Here is a 6,000-nt window from a genome sequence, read left to right as displayed (position 1 = left end):
GTGTCCAGGAACAGCACAACATGCGTAGAATCACAAACTCTTCTGCCGATTGACATCACCGAAACACGGAACACAAGAGGACGGACGCCGTGCCGACCGATGCGAGCTATTTCGAAACTATGCTGAAACGGCCGCCGGGACGCTGCACACACATGCGCGCGTACAAAATGCGATTTCAAACGTTGTCGACCAATCGGAGCGCGCACGCAGTCTGGGCCAATGAGCTTGCAACGTTGTAGATTGGCGCAGTGATACATACTCTACAGCCGCATCCTCGGTTACCTGAGGAGGACTGGCACGCAGTGGGTGTATGGCGGGCTAGAATGAATGGTGTGCTGAGCGAAGGATGTAGTTGGGTCGGGACGACGGGCCTGCCGACAGGTGGCTACCACGGGCTGCTTGCGCTGTCGTTTCCGGCGCCCTCTCCCTCACGTGATAGGGTATGTGAACAGCATCTGAGCGCGCTCCGGAGTGCAGCGCATGAGAAAAATAGATGGAATCTACCGAAAATACAAAATAAATAAAAGCGAAGCGTGCGCGTGCTCATAGCTGTCGTATACGCACGTGCTGCCGGTCTCGGCAGCTGCAACAAATGCACTCTCAAAGACAAATCGTGTTTCCTTCAACATGTATATGGCAAACATAAACAGAAACGGTAATGTGCGAACATCATTTGCACGACTGGTGAAGCACACAAATAGAAACTTTAGACTGCCGCACGGCTTTTTACACATAAAAATTATGCGGCGTATCAATTAAGTGAGTTAGTTAATTCGATCGATGTGTACTGTGATGGGCGGTCTTGCATTTGCAGCTGAGGCAAAGATGCGTGTCCCAAATAAAAAGTCATCATGAGGCATATTGTTGCCTGTTTCGAACACAGTTTTGGTAGAGCATATTGGTGGATGACGAAACCAACGCGAGATGTCAAACTACTGCATAGGACACATTTCATGGTGATGGTGATTCCAGGTAATGGTGAGCATGAGCTTGACGAACTCTTGCTTCGGGGGATGCGAGGCTTGTACAGCGTGAGGCCGTTAAGGTGGCTTCGGATCTGAACGGCTAGGTTCACCCACATTTTATCACACAGGCTCGGATGTGTATGCGCAAGCGTGACCCTCGGCATAGCTTTGAGTGCAGGAGCCCCACAGTCGCAAAGCATAGTTTTCATGTGCTCCCACAGGAACTTCGGAGCCGTGCAAGAGCAAAAGCACAACTTAGCGGGCATAACGTTTGCATCTCAAACGCTGTGCATTACGCGCGCCGTAGCAGTTTTCCCAGTAATCGACCTCTGAGGGGGGTTCGGAGCAGACCTGTACACGTTACCGAAAAAAAGGAACTAAATACCGGTACTCGTTACCATGAAAAAAATGAACTAAATACGTTACCCATTACCAAAGTAACAAAAGGAACGCGTTCCCGTTACTCGATAGTAACGAGTTACTTTTACGTTACCACGTTATTACAGAGCCGCTACCATGTCTAAATTGGCACGTGCTTCATTTGGTCCGACTATTCCATGGAATTCGCTTTGAAGAATAGTTGGTGCTCGAAATGGGCATCGGTCATTTTTGGTGCATTTGCTCGAGAGAGCCCCTGTGGCAAGACTGAAAAATTGCTGTGGAAAGGCATGGTTGCATCAAATACAGCCACCTTTGTTTGATGCATGTGTTGGACGCGCCTAATTAGTAGCGAGGCTGACTTTCTTTCTTTTTTTGTTCTGTGAATTCAAGATCAGCAGCTGCTTTTATTCCCTTATTTTGGCACCACTGTTAGGAGGCTACACGACGTCAGCGCGATATTGTGCGTTTACGTAAACTGATAAATGCTACAACAACGTCTACAAGCCGTTGTATAAACTGGCTCTTTGCATGGCTAACCTTTCCTTCCTTTTACTAAACATAACCGCCCACCCCCCAACCCCCGTTGTAAACCATCAAAGCAGCCAAGGTTCTCGGGCTACCTCCTCACAACACGACATTGGCTCCACGAGGTATTCGATTCATTCGTGGAAAGCAGTGCCTTTAACGTATAATCCTCGATACGGTAACTGCTACAGCTAACTAAAATATTGAAGACGCTTACCTCAGCACGCTTCTCCAAATTCGAATGCGACGAGTGGGATGCACTCGGTCATTTTAGTTTGGGAAGGCAAAGAAGACACTAAAATACTACATTCCTGTCACCTTTTGCCGCCTTCACCCTGAACGTCTCGTCCAACCCAGGCAACACTCACGTGATTATCATCTGTACCATCCCAAGCAGCACACAATATTGGACCCATATTGGCTGGTCATTGGCGATAGGGGTCCAATATGGGACCCGTTTCGCCAAGATTTTCCCCATATTGGCTGAAAATGTGCAATATGGGCCCGATATTGCCCAGTTTCAGCCAATATGGGGAAAATCCTGGCAATATGGGCCCCATATTGCCCACTTTGAGCCTGTATTGGGAAAATCTTGGGAATATGGGCCCCATATTGCACGCGTACACCCCATATTGACTGAACAGGGTACGTAGCCGTGTTGCACAAATGCCCAAGCAGCACGGCAAGATTGAACGTTGAAGCGTGTGAAATACCCTATTCACTACATCGTTACATTCAACAACTTCCCGCAGACGATACACATTGTTCGAAACAGTCAACGTACTTGGCATTCCCAACGTAAAGTTCGCTAGAATTCGACACCTCAACATTCCACGTCTTGAAAGCCGCCGCCATCTTCCTTCGCGATGCCAATGCCAATCGGTCGAGCCGACTGAGAGCAAGCGAGTTGTTTGAGCGTAATCACGTGTCCTACCACTAATGCGCATGCGCGACAGCCCGAACGGACGTTTCATAGGGCTAAAATGTCGCTGGGTGCTGTAATGATAACGAAATTGCGGCAGGTCAAGTAAAAAACACAATGTTTCATAGGAAGGGATTGCCACTCTGTAAAGTTAGGTGATTTCAAGTTGCTGCAAGCAGTGTGAATTGCTCTGGCGTATGTCCGTCACCGTCACGAAAGTGTTCGCTCGTTTGTAGTCTTGGATCGGGTTGGAAATTTTTAGTTCACAGAATATTGCGATCCCAATGAAGGCTTGTGAGGGATCTTAGTTTAGTCCGTGTGAAACGTTAGAGGGAGCCAGTCTGTGTGGCTGGTCTTCCGCTCTGATGCCAATACAGGGATCTTTGGCATTCGCAGTTCCGTGGGACTGCTTGTGGCCTTCAGCAACGCGAGCGTAGTTCTTCGTTCTTTATGGGCAAAGCCGTGTTTATTTCTTTCTTTATTTATTTTTTTGCGATCATGTGAAACGTGGATCAATTAGAGACGCAAAAAGAAAAAAGTAAAAATCAGGAAAAAGTATTATCAGTGGTGACTAATATACAGAATAATGCTTTATTATTACACAGACTCCCCGTTGCTGTTATTACAGAAATATTGGCAATATTGGAGCAAAATGGGCTTGCCAATATGGGCAGCCCATATTGGTCCAATATGGAGCCTGGTTGCACTCCCCATATTGGTCCAATATTGGCAGCCCACATTGGGCCAATATTGGCAATCTTGGCAACCCATATGGGTCCAATATTGGACCAATATTGGCGTGCTGCTTGGGATCGTATAATCCAATGTCGAGTGATCCTCAGTGACTCGAGTGATCCAATGTCGAGTGATCCTCACTGGAGCCCACAAGTGTGGAGGTGGGAGCGAAAATACAGGGACTAAGGTTTCTTCCCGGAATACGCGGTTAGACCAATGACACGGGCGAGCTGCATATAATGAACCCGGGATTTCGTGGTCCACGTCGGGTGGACCCACTTTACAACAACACGGCGAATCAGCAGAGAATGACAATGCCATCCCAGAATCCAAGTTTCGGCAAGCTTAGTTATTCTAGTATATCCATTGGCAACTGCTGGGAGATAACACCCACACCCACAAACAAATCTAGGGTATTTTTCCAAGAATGCTTTCATGGTCAATGACACGACCGGGATGTGTTGCGGCATTCGTCATGCGGGTTACCTTAGGACTCAACAAAAGAATGGCTGCCGACCAGAGGCTCCCAGGAGCTGAACATCCAGGTCAGGTCACCTTGTGTTAGAAGCGTACGAGATTTCGGGAATTTCCACATACAAACCCAACTGACCATGCCGTCCATGTTAAACCCGAGCGCGAACGAAGGAAAGGAACGAGTTACCGATTTTTATAACTGAACACGTTATTAGTTACAATTTTTAGAAAAGTAACTAGGTCGTTACTTCGTTACCGAAAAAAGTGACTGGTTACTGGATAACGAGGTTATGGTTTATTGCTTTTTTTTTAAAGTGAAAAGAGCAATTCCCTTTCAGTGGTCATTCACAGGGATGCTTACACTAGGTTTTCTGCTTCTCTGGCCGTTTTATTTCGGTGTTCGGTTCGGTGTTCTGATTTTCGGCCTTTTGACTTTCAGCCTTCTCATTGCTCGGCCTTATTATTTTTCGGCCTTTTGGCTTTCGGCCTTCTGACACCTTCGGCGTTATGATTTTTCGGCCTTTTGGTTTTCGGCCTTATGATAGTTCGGCGTTCTGATTTTTCGGCCTTTTGACTTTCGGCCTTATCATAGTTCGGCGTTCTGATTTTCGGCATTTTGATAGGCTTCCTTCCCCAACACAATTAACGACGATGAACAATGTCCATCTGGGGTCAGCTCGTACTGGGAGCAGCACACTTTTCTTTCATGGTGTTTGCCTGCTACAACATGTACCGTGGAACAGTTTTTCAGCACCCTGCGGAGGGTAAGAACCTGGCTTCGTTCCACAATGACTGAGGACCGGCTAAACGCGCTGTGTATGATGAACTGTTCATCGCGAAAAAGTGGGTGGCGACAACACATTTGTGGAAAAAGCTATCAACTCTTTTGCGCGAGAAAAGCAAAGGCGCCTACAGTTTCTGTCTAAAGAGTGAGGGACATAGGGAGTGAGGGTAGAGAATTATCGTCTATACTGATACTGATGTCCATATCTGCTGAAAATAAGCCACCACTTGATATTGTCAACTTGTCACAAGTAGACACGGCTGTTTCACCGTGTGTTCTCGTTTTTGCGAAATCAACACAAATGAGATAATCGCTGACGGAAAGGGCAGCAGGAGTGGCGACGGCAAACGTAGTATGAAACAGAAAATCAGGAGCGAGCCTTTGCACGGACAAGGGATTGCGTTGCCGAGAAATGGCAAAACGTAAAAATTCCGAAGCATAGGGTTACTGAGCCAAAGCAATATAGTTGCGAATAGACACCCATAACTAGAGGAATATCCCGTACCTTGAGCACCAGCCCGAACGCCTCCACACCCGCCCTGCACTCGCGGCACCCATAACGACCCCCCCCCCACCACCACCACCACCACCACCACCACCACCTCGGTCGGCATTAGTTGCCCCCCCCCCCCCGCCCCTGGAGAAAATCCTAGCGGTGCCCATGCCAGGGGATGTTTATTAATCAATGTCTATGGGTGTATGCATTGGTAGGTAGCCGACCCATATTGGGCGTTCCCAAAAATTTTACGTTTCACAGTGTTGTTACTGCGGCAAGGGAATATTTGCTTTAGTGTGTCTCATCTCACAGAATGCCTTTTTGTATTGCCAACTCACAGAATGCCTTACGCAGCAATCGTTCAACGTCCCGGACGAGCTATATTTGCACATGAAAACTAAATAAACAACCAGAGAGAAGACCTCGCGCGAGCGCTCGCGACTTTTGGCGCAGATGGGCTGTACAACTTTTCAGCCGGCGCGAATCTGTGCTGCAGGAACGGCACGTGGTCGGCTCGCAACAGAAGAGCGTTTGTGAGCCCCACAAAAATGTGCCTTTCCGCGTGGCGCGCTGCGAGCGACAGCGCAAAAGCTCGTGCAATTCGCCGCCATCTTGTCCACGGCCGTGACCACGCGCTCCCCATGCATTAGAGTAGGCGCTTGGCACACCAGTCCTTCTAGCCCGCCATAGTGGGTGGGATGTGGCGGTGAAATCTTCG

This window comes from Ornithodoros turicata, chromosome 4, assembly GCF_037126465.1.
Source record: "Ornithodoros turicata isolate Travis chromosome 4, ASM3712646v1, whole genome shotgun sequence".
Classification (NCBI taxonomy): Eukaryota; Metazoa; Arthropoda; class Arachnida; order Ixodida; family Argasidae; genus Ornithodoros; species Ornithodoros turicata.
The sequence above is the reverse complement of the archived record's forward strand: the minus strand, read 5'-3'. Positions refer to the sequence as shown.